The sequence below is a fragment of the Rhinolophus ferrumequinum genome, chromosome 11 (assembly GCF_004115265.2).
Source record: "Rhinolophus ferrumequinum isolate MPI-CBG mRhiFer1 chromosome 11, mRhiFer1_v1.p, whole genome shotgun sequence".
Classification (NCBI taxonomy): Eukaryota; Metazoa; Chordata; class Mammalia; order Chiroptera; family Rhinolophidae; genus Rhinolophus; species Rhinolophus ferrumequinum.
In genome coordinates, this window is record NC_046294.1 from 24473021 (window position 1) to 24485269 (window position 12249).

Sequence of the window (12249 nt, forward strand, 5' to 3'; positions counted from 1 at the left end):
AGCAATAATAAAAAGAACCCAAAAAAGGATAAAAACATTACTCAAAGGAGAAAGTTACAATAATAGGGAAATCAGTTAAACAGTTTAGGAAAAATATTCCACTAGAACTTCAAATTTTCAGAATTTTTGCAAAACATTTCTCTAGATCACCTCTGAGTGTGGCTTGCATTCTCCCTATTTTGTGGCATTGCTACCTTGTTCATCCGAAAATAAGACCTAGCTGGACAATCAGCTGTAATGCTGATTATATTAAAATTAATATAAGACTGGGTCTTAACGGGTCTTATATAAGACCCGGTCTTATTTTGCTATAAGACCGGGTCTTACACTAATTTTTGCTGCAAAAGACGCATTACAGTTGATTGTCCGGCTAGGTCTTATTTTCGGGGAAACACGGTACATCTAAGAAGCTGAAAAGGGGAGGATTTTTTTTTTCTCCCTTTCTATCCCTAACATTGGTACTCACTCCATCATGAATTCCAGGAGGGGATTCTGTCATCTTATTTTCTTTTTTTACCATTGCATTCCCAGTGACTAAGATAGGGCCTGATTTATAGTTGTCTTTGGCAAATGTTTCTAAATAAGTAAATAAACACTATTAATTCAAGTCCTCCACTTTATACCTATTGTCTTCTAACTTAATCTCTTTACCTCCAGTTTCTTCCCTCTTTAATCCATTCTGAACACCAACATCCAGAAAACTTTGCAAAGCCCCTGATTTAGCTAGCCATTTTATGAAGTTTGCAAAAAAAAAAAAAAAAAGATTTTTCATAGTGTTCTGTTTTTTTTAAATGCAAGATGCAAAAGTCATGTAGAAAAAAAGGCAATAGAGTAGAAGTTTTGAGAAACTAGAAGATAGTTTTCAGTCAGAGTGAGAATACATCAAAACAGATGAGGGTAGAGGGAAAAACAAAGGCTAGATTGGGATTTAGGAATTTATTCTACAAGCAAAGGAAGCTGTTGAAGGATTTAAGGACAGGTGCAATATGATCAAAAAGGCCATTGACTTTGAGCATGGGAAACATCTATTTTTCTTTTCATTTTTCTGTATTTTTAAAATTTTCCTTTCAGTAACTTCCACTCTCATTCAAAATAAAAGCTAAAAGTCTTACAATGAATTTATTATTTTTAACTTTATTTAAGTGTTTTTCTTCCAGGACCCATCAGCTCCAAGTCAAGTAGTTTCAATCTAGTTGTGGAAGGCACAGCTCTCAGTGGCCCATGTGGGGATCGAACCAGCAACCTTGTTGTTAAGAGTACCTTGCTCTAACCAACTGAGCTAACTGGCCGCCCCTTCTAATGAATTTAAAATAGTCTAAAAGAACCTACACAGAACTGGTCTGAAAGAACTCTACTCTTTGTCTCCTTACTCCATACCTGATCCTCAGATTCATCCCTCTCCATCCTCAGGTACCTGGATCACCCTGTCTGCCTGGAACACACCCTAAGTATCCACCTTCCTCCTTTTCAGGTCTTTACTCAAATGTTACCTTCTTGGTGAAGACTTCCTCAGCAATAACTACTTATACATGCACATAAGCTCCTTATTTTTATTTTTATCCTTAGAGCTTACTACCATCTAAGGTACTATGGTATAGATTGTCTGTACCCTCTGACCCCCAGAAGATAAGCTCCCTGAGTGCAGAAATTTTTGTCTGTTTTGTTGGCTGCTTTATCCCCAGAGCCTAGCCCACTGCCTGGCATACAAAGGAAATCAATAAATGTTTGTAAAATGAAGGAATGAATTTTCTATATAAGCAATATGAAACCCTCCATAAATTCAGACTGCAAAAAGTCTCAATTGTTGGAGATCACCCAAACGTGAAATCCAAGACCTCTCCTAGGTCTTTCTATAATCCCCACACCCCAAAATTACTCCATCCCAAGGAGGCCAGTCCTCTGCACACTTACCTTGTGTTCATCACTGCCATTGTTCCTTCTTGTGCCACGTGTAGCTGTCAATGTAGAGAAATGGCCTTCCACAGCCTTAGCAGATGGTGCTGATGCTTCTCCAAAGGAAAACCTTGGAATTTTGTCACAGAGCCTGAGTCAGATCCCACAATCCCCTTCCTCAGGGGAGTTGGAGTTTTGTATTGTTTTCCTCCAATCCCCAGGTATCCTTTCCTGCCATTGGGGGCTGGGTGGGGGTAGGACCTAGTCATCCAAAAAAGAGCTGCCTAACTACAAAATCTCCAGCAGGAGAGGTTAACTGGGGGCTTCTGTTTCCTTCCTCCCGGGAGGTCCTGACCTCCTTATACAAATAATTTACTTTCTCCCTTAGAGATCAGCGTTGTATACCTGGGCCTCAGGGATGGGCAGCTGGAATGGAAAAAAAAACATTCATGAGTGTCTCACTCTTACCTACATTTGCATAACTGAAAGGCCCACTCAGGTAACTCTTTGTAGCCCAAAGATCTGTTTCTCTTCCTTTAAAAAAAGAAACTGTTTCTTATAAATTCATACAAATAAAAATAATCTTATTTTAATATGCAAATTCACAAATCTTAACTCAATGTAAGTGTTTGGTTTTACAGTACACATTGTTTTGTGTATATAACCTTGTACAACAATATGTACATATAAATGATCTGCTACTTGTTGGTAGTCATGTAGAAGATTTTTCACGTTTCACCTCTTAGAACACTTCAGAAAGTTTAAGAAGATTATAACTTGTTGACTTTTCCAGATTCATCATCTTAAGTGATCACTATCTTTATTACAATTTTTCTAAAGCTCTCAGTTAAATCTTTCATTTCTTCCTCCAGGATGGTGAAGATGCTAACACACCCACTCATGTGACACCCAAATAATGTCTCCATGATTGGAGAATCCTTAAAATCCTTGGCACATTATTTCCATTGGTTTTGCCAAAATGCAAGACTCTCTTTCAGGTTTGAATGAATCCCTTGCCCACAGGTATCAGCTCCTGGGGTGAAAATGCCTGCCAGCATCCACAGTTTATGTTGTTCTCGCTCTCTAGAGCTTCTGGAATTTAATTCTGGGATGTTCAGTGTCCTTATGAATCAATATAACAGACTAGCATAGTTTTTATATTAGAAAAAGTGTTTCAACCAAGGATATGCAAAACAGGCAAATAAAATAAACCATCCATCTTGAATTAATCTTGACATTTCCCTGCTCATAAACCTTCAGACTGTTTTATCTACTAAAAATATCTGTATCCCATAGTTTGCCTGTTAAGGCACATTACCGTTGGACTCCATAAAACTTTTTTAACCATTTTTCCTATACACCCTATTAACCCACTAAAGTGTGCTTTTCTTTTACCCCAATGATAACCTTTATTTCTCCATGCTCATGCCATTTCTGTCATTAATATTGCCCTCCCTCATCAAAATCCCACCCATCCTTCAAAGACAAATGTTCACTCCTCTAAAAAGCTTTGATTGAACATACCATCCCTAAGTGATAGTCTTGCACCCCACAAATATTTTTTTAGGTCTTAGCATACGCCCGGCACTGCTCTGAATGCTTTTATTTAATAACTCAAGGATGTCTATTACTATCCTTATTTTAGAGGTGAATGGATTGAAGCATAAAGGGATTAAGAAACTTGTCCAAGTTTACACAATAAGTAATGGAGCTGGATTTGTGACCAAACTATGTGGCCTTAAGCATCTACTCCCAAATCAAAGGTTTTCACTAAATGAATTCTTGGAAACATGTAGTCATAAAGGACATTACAATTCCCCTTAGGAAGAGTTCAAATTGAGGATTGTTTTCCTAACAAGTCTCAACATCAAATCACAGATATGACAAATGTTTAGCACTACAACAAAAGTAGAATTTTATAATCCTCTAAAATGGTACATGGAGAAAAGTCACCCAAGCTCATTAGGTCTCACCTTCTCCATTTGCAGATGAAGGAATAGAGAGTCAAGTGAGAACAGAGGCTCAGGTAGTTTTTATCCTTTACCCTAAACCCTACAGGTCTACTCCTCTTGCCTCAGTCATCCCATGTGATTCATCAAAGTGACTGCCTGTATTCCCAAAATTCCCTGATTTATCCCCAAATTCCTTCTTTCCTTTCTTTTTACCTGAACTAGGGAAACAGCCCAGTCCCTCCGTATTCAATACTGACTGCCTGCCTCCGGGTAGTAAATTACCCCTCCCTCCTTTCTGAGCTCATCTATCACAGTGGAATGTCTGAGGAAGTATGCAAGGATCATCCAGGAGAAGCTGTGCTCACCTAACAAAAGTGAGGTGTTCAGTCATGCATAGCCATGTAATAACTACAACAAAACACAACTACAACAAAACACTTCCTGTTAACATAGCTTCCTCTGGGTTAGTGATGTCCGCAGTGTGACTCATGCCTTGCTGATGTAGCCTTTTTATTTATTTATTTATTTATTTATTTATTTATTTATTTATTTATTTATTTATTGTCGTTTGACCCTCCAGGAAAGTGGTGGAAGGAGACTGGACAAGGAGGAGACTGCTCAGTTAACTGTGTGACTTTGGGCACATTTCATACTTCCCTAAGTCTTCCTCCTCACCTTTGAATTTGATGTGAAAAGAAGGTGAGGATTAAATTAGATTATGCAAACCCGATATATGGTAGGCCAATGTAAAGGTTAGGTGAATCTAAATGTGTAAGCAAGTCTAATTAGTAAAATTTCAGGCTCATTTGAGAAGATATTTAGGATCACATTGTTCATGTCCCCTTTGAGATCAGCTGTAGAAGACAAGAAGAGAAGGGGAAGGTTTGAGCTGCAAAAGGAAACATTTGACTTTCCTCAAGATTTCTCTTCTCTGCTTCCCTTCCTCTTCTCCTTTTCTGCTGAAAGGAGGAATTAGTCACTCTCAAGCTTAAACCTTTCTTCTTATCTTTTACTACATTCAGTTTTATGTCTGGACTATCCTTTTCAGTTATTATTCTACTTTGAAAGGGGCAATTTTCCCTGAGACAAGAGAATTATCTTACCCTAAATGCAAAATTCCAAAGTCTGTGCCCCAACCAGAAAATTTAAAATCCCAACTGTATGGATTCCTCTTGGTTAATTATCAAATAGCAACTGAATTTTCACTCACACCTAGTTTACATTTCTCCTATCCCCAACTGACCCCCAAAATGCCTGAATTGCCTTCAGTAAACATAAGTAGTTATTTATGTCACCTGCTTATTGCCTATATGTCTAAATTACTAGGTAGCATAATGATTATATACATTATTCAATATGCATGAGATTAATCCTGTGGTGCATCTTGTTTGTTTCTTAAAACACTGAACCCTGTTCCAGTATTTACATCTTCATAGTTTGTTTGTTATACAGTACAGGCACCTGCTCACATCTTTGAAATAAATAATGGAGGAAACATTACTCCTAAAGTTGCTATTAGGATTAATGCAAAAATACACTTTTCTTTTCTAGCAGGGAAAACATATTTGCGGAAAGAAAAAATAGGAAAAAAAGATCGTTAAAAGATCATTAAAGGTATTATGAGATTATGAGATCAAATGTGAACGCAAAAAATAGAAATGATATATTTTTCTATATAGAGTACAATTAGTTCACAGTGCAGTAAAATTAAATGAAATGTGCAACAAACTCTAAACAGCATTCTTTTTTAATCAGCATACTGAGAATTAGTTAAAGGTCATTTTTGATCTGCAATCAGATGACAGAATTTCATTTAAAAAGCAGAAGACCATTCATACTTTACATGACATGCAGTAGAATATTTCAAAACTGTGTGAAGGAAAATTGAATTTGTGTATATATAGTTTATTTTATTTAAAATATAAATTATATAATGAACTCAAATAATGAAATATTAATGTAGTTCTTATATAATTGATATTATAGGAAATCATATCATACAGAACCTTCTAAATTCAGAAAAAAAACAATTCAGTTGCTTGACAATTCTATACTAAGTTCTGAGGCTGAAGATATTCAAATATCTGAGAAACCAAGATAAATTTGTTTCATAAAATCTAAAAAAGGATAAACACATTCATGACTGACCTTGTGTTTGTAAATTTGTTATTTCTTGCTCCAGAAACATTTTAAATAAAAATTAAAACCCCACGGCTTTATTCTCATAATAACAATGTATTATTATTATTGAAAAAAAGCGATAAATCATGGACTATTATAATATCATTGGAAGAAACTTAAAATCTATAGCACACATTTAAGAGTACATTACCCTGTATATTTGTGGTATTATCTTTAACCAATTTAGAGATTCTTGTCATACTTTGTGTTCGGGGGTTTTATGAGTTGGGATCACAAAATAGAGAATGTGGAAGCATTTGAAATCTTCCCAGTCAGAACTGGTGTTAACTGTAGCATCAGATCATCTTTCACCTACACTGTTGTTCCTTAAATTCTCTGTGCCTTGGTTTCCTCATCTGTAAAATGGAGACAACAGAATGATGCATACCTCATAAGGTGGCTCTCAGGATGAATGACTTAATGGCTGTAGAGCACTTGGACTAGTTCTTGGCACAGAAAATGAATTAATAAATGTTGGCCGTCATCATCATCATCATCAATCTCATTGCTTCTATTCTTGTCCCCTATAATCCATTCTCCACACAGCAGCCAAAGGGATTGGATAAAGACATAACCCAACTTATCCATCCCTCTATTTCATAAATATTAATTGGTCACTATGTTAGTTTTTAAAATATGTCCACAAATTCTTGGATATTTCTCCCCTCAAGAGGTGGACCCTAGTTCCCCTCCTTTGAGTGTGGGCTGGACTTAGTGACTTATTTTTAACAAATAGAATGAAGCAGAAATGATAGTGTGCAACTTCAGACACTGGGTCATAAAACGGTACTGTGACTTCCACCTTGATCTCTCTCTCTCTCTCTCTCTCTCTCTCTCTCTCTCTCTCTCTCTCTCTCTCTCTATCATTTTCCATCTGCTATGTTGAGAGCAGTCCTATAGAGAAATGAAGGACCTGAGGCCTCTGGTCAACAGCCATATGAAATGCTTGGAAGCAGACCATGAAGCTTTCAGAAGACTGGAGCCCTGGCCAACACTCACTGCTACCCCTAAAAGATCTTGAGCCACAACCACCCAGCTTAGCCCCTCCTGAGTTCCTGATCCCCTGAAACTACAAGATAATAAATGCTTGCTGTTTTAAACCACTACGTTTTGGGTAATTTGTTCCACCATGGAATAGGTAACTCATAAAAGCACCCACTGTGTGCTAGACAATGTCCTAGGCACTGGAGATACAATAATGTACAGAACAGAAAAAATCCACGGTCTTCATGTGGCATTTACATCCTAGTGGGGCTGACAGAATACAAATAAGTAAAAAAAAGTAATAATAAAGTCAGGTAGCAATAAATGCTCTGCAGAAAAAATAAAACAAAAGAAAGACATACAGTGTCCCTGGGAATTGGAGAGGAAACCTGATGGTGGGGGTGGGGGAGAAGCATTTTTAGATAGGCTGTACAAGGAGATGGCTTTAAGCAGAGACTGGAACGATGTGAAAGAGGGAGCCACACATTATGTGGAGGAATAGTGCTTTTGATTTTGGGTTTTTCCAGGCCGATCCAAATAAGAAATGTGAAGGCCCAAAGGCAGAAAAGAGTTTGACATACGCATACCCCAAGAGCCAGAGGCCAGGGTAGTCAGGGAGGAGGAATGAGGGAGAGTGGTGTGAGGTAAGGCGGGTGACTAGCGGGAGAGACCATATAGCTTCCCTGACTGAACCCACCCAGAGCCAGCCATTGATATGGGAATAAATAACACCACGCTCTTTTCCATGGGCCACAAGTCTTGCCTCTCTGACTTCATCCCCTGCTAGATACCCCTTAATGACTACATTCTGGTCACACTAGTCTTTGACTAGCATTAATCACCCTCCAAAAATACCTTGTTCATTTGCTTACGTATTTACTTTGTCTTTTCCTGTTAGTATTTAAATGACACTAGAGCAATAGACTCATAAAACCTAGTTGAATAAGAGAAAGAAGTGTCTTCCTTTAAGACATTGGCAACAAAATTGCAGCGTGGCATACTCTGCTTACAAGAGTTTGCAGTAAGTAACCTTGGCACAGAAGAGCAAATCAACTCCTACGGGAGGGTGGGCCAGTGGTGAGCCATAGGTAACCTGAACTGGCAGTTTGAGTGGACACCGCAAGCTCATGGGATTCTATCATTTGTGTTTTTTTTTTCTTTTTGTTTCTTTTTTTTTCTTTTTTTTTTTCATTTGTTTTTTTTTTTCTTTTTGTTTTTTTTTTTGTTTATTTTATTTTAGTTTTTTTTTTGTGGGGGATTCTAAAAGTTACATATTTTTGTATCTTCAAGCAAATACAATATCCCCCTCTTAGTCCAAAATAAAGATAGACATGCACGTATCCATCAGATTATGATTGCAGAATTCTTTTTCTTAAAAGGATATGCAATTTATTATATTATAAATATCAATATAATATATTTAAAGTTATTAAAAGCTTTCAGATGGAGAAAACTTCAAATCCTGTCCTTTGCTTCCCATGTGACTATGGGCAAAAGTTACTTAATATCGTTAAGTCTCAATTTCTTCATCTGTAACTGAGGAAATAACAATGCCTAACTCATAGAATTGTTGTAAGAATTCAATTAGATTCCAGGAAGTAAGAAAGTACAAAAAACAAACAAACAAACAAATAACACATATATTGATGAAAGTATGTCAAAGTGACACAGCCAGCTGTAAGAGCTCCCAATAGCCAAATCTGGAACATTTAGAGCAACAAAATAAATAAAATATAGTATTGAACTATAACCCAAAGTATAAAATAAATATCCACCAATCTATAGTAATATAAATAAATGATTGAATAAATAAATAAATAAATAAATGGGAGAGAAAGACAAAGAATATCAAATAATGTATGTACATAGGCTATCAAAGCGGCGGATCCTAACACCCCAATCCTTAAGCGTGAGTTGCACATAGTGACTTCCTTCCAAAGAGGGTAGTATAGAAAGGTGCGGGGAGTGGGGACAGTAACTTTATAATAGAGAAACCCAACAAAAAAATCTCAGCCAAGTGAACAAGGTCAATATCAACAATGATAAATCACGTGATAGTATGTACCCTTGATATGATGTGATGAAAATGGCACTTGACCTCTGTAGTTTTCTACCCCCAAATCCGTAACAGCAATCTAATCATGAGAAAAACATCAGACAAGTTCCAATAGAGCTGCATCCTACAAAATAATTGACCCAGTAAGTCCTCCTCAAAACTTTCAAGGTCATCAAAAACAAGGAAAGTCTGAGAAGAGACTAAGACATGACAAGTAACTGTACTGTGGTATCCTGGATGGGATCCTGGAATGGAAAAAGACATTTAGGTAAAAAAGTAAAGAAATCTGAATAAACCATGGTCTTTAGCTAATAATAATATGTTAATGCTGGTTCATTAATTGTGACAAATATACCATACTAATGTAAAAAGTATTAATAATAAAGGAAACTGGGTACAGGATATATGAGAACTTTCTGTATTATGTTCTTAATTTTTCTGTAAATCTAAACAGTTCTAAAAAAGAGTCTATTTTTAAAAATTCAGTTGGAAAATATGCATAGAAAATTTATATAAAATTTTCAGCCTGGTACCTACTGCTCATCATAGATGCTCTAGTTCATCTAATCTTAGCCATTATTGATAGTAAGTGATCATTATTATGTTATGGACTAGTAAGAAAGAAAAACTGCTACCAATTAAAGTAGGACACAATGCCTTAAGAATGGTCATGCCAGTCTCCCATTGCTTTCAAACATATTTTTATCAATTTTGAGTAATTTAGTATGTTCTCTAGCTCTCACTTGCATTGCTTGGCCTATAATAGGCAATCCTCTTACACACACCTTGGTAAGAAATTGAAACATAACTTCATGATTTATAAGTATCCCACTTTCTTCCTCTTATAAAGACTTTGATCATTCATTCCTTTGCAACAAAATAATGTGGAGTTACAGTTATTCCCTGAATGACAAATATTCACTTCACTAAATAGCAAATGTATATCCTGCTGATTGATGTTTGTGCCATTCTGCATAAACAATACATTTTAGTTTCAGTGAAAAATATTAGTACCATCTTTTCCCAAACATTTAAAACAGAAATTAAACTCAACACTGAGAGCACCAACAACAGACATAACTAAATTAAAGTGATGATTTTGCAATAATATCATAATTTGTACAGTGACTGGTGGTTATTAGACATATTGATTACATATTGATTAGATGATTACACTGTAAGGTATATAAATGTAGAATCACTATATTGTACACTTGAAACTAATATAATATTGTATGTCAATTATACTTTAATAAATCAATTATATTTTAATAAAAACAAACAAATAAAGTGACGGCAATTTGAACAATTATGACCAAACTCACAAAGACAATTAGACAAAGACAGCCAGGTCACAAATGCTGCCTGGCAGATAGTAATTCTAAAATGTCATGGATTATAAAATATAAGCAGCATCCTGATTTCAGAAATGTTAAAACGTGAAAAAGAAATGTATGTCCTAGAAGGTTTTGATAAACAACTGTAGGACAGACATAAAATGGAATACATTGCAGGATTAAAAAGAATCAGATCGATTTTATTTACAGGGAAAACTATCTAAGATATATTGATTAAAAACGTTGTTACACATGCTCTATTTCTGTAAAATAAAAATATATTAATGTTTATATGTACTCAAATATATGTATATACATATATATAATTGTTAATAGTAGTTAGTATTGAGAAATAGGATTATAGTGCACTTTAACTTTGTTTTGTTTGGATTTCTAAAAATTAACATTTTACTTACATAATCAGTAAAATACATATACAGAAAAAAAAGGACCTTATGGCAAATCTTTAAGTAAGGTTAATATTAATCCACTGGTAAAGTTTCTTCATTTAAAAAATATTTTTAAGCAAAAAGTTAATTGTACCAGAAACAGTTCTAGGTGTTTTCCCATGCATTCTCTTAACAAGAACAACAACAACAAAAGCTGATTAATCAGTTGTCACAGATGTTATATGGGAAGTTCCTATATAGAGTAGAATTTTGAGCTAGGTCTATACAATTATTTTTAGTACAATTGTGATATAAATGATAGTAAGTAACTATTAAGACTCTACGTAAAAGACTGTATTAATGTGTAACTGATCTTAAAACACCATTATAGTAAATACCATGCTCCTATTAAAAATATATTTATTAATGAATCCTAACTCAAGGATTTAAAGAATTGAAAAATACCATCACTTTTTCATTTAAGGGAAATAAGTTAATCAATGACTAAAGAAAAGGAAATGTGCTTAGTAGAACCAGGTGTATTCACTTTAGATCAATCTCTCTCTGTCAGTCACAAATGTTTAAAGAATGAATTGACTTTTATACTGTTTTTTCCTAAAATCCTTTATCACATTACTTATGCACATTAAAACCACAGACATTGGTATTTACGTTTTTGCACACCATACAACTTGTTCATTCCCATTGTTACAACAGTACTTATCTAGAGTTGAAATAATTCCAAATTATGTGAGCACCAATCTAAGCAAATTAGGAAGTGTGGCTTTTCCTGTATTTGCAAAACAAATCCAACATTTTTAAAATACAGCCTAACACTGTTTCAACTTTTGAAATGAGGAAACAGATGACAAGCTTCAGGAAATCCTAGACTAGATATTTGTAAGTTCCAAAGATATCACAGTTGTGCTTCTCTTTAAAACAAGCCTTTTCTAAAGAAGAATTATGACTAATTAAGTGTGAGTACATGAGCATATGCAGGAAATTGTATAAAAATCCAACAAATCAAGGAACATTCCAAAAACTCTTGGTGGTGGGTGGTGGGGTGGGGTATGTTCCATGCAAGCACATAAACATCTTTCTAAAGGTTAGTGTTCTTTAAAGAGTTCTCCAAAACTGGCATCACATTTTAGGAGGATTGCACCATTTAATATATGTCATTTCTGTTATTCCTTTTCTGTCAAAATTAAAAATATTTTGAAAAGTAAAGAAAATTAGTCTGTAAACTCTGAGTGTAGAATGGTTTTAATTTTTTTATCCTGAGTCACAGGATCAAAAATAAACTAATTCCTTAGTATTATTTAATTTGCCACAACAAAAGTTTGCTTTAAGATTTTGCAGATCACAACTGCTATGTCAACAAAAGTATCTAAAGTTCAGTAGGGTTATTAAGTGTTACAGAATAGTTCTATTAAGTGTTATAGAACAGTTCTATGCTG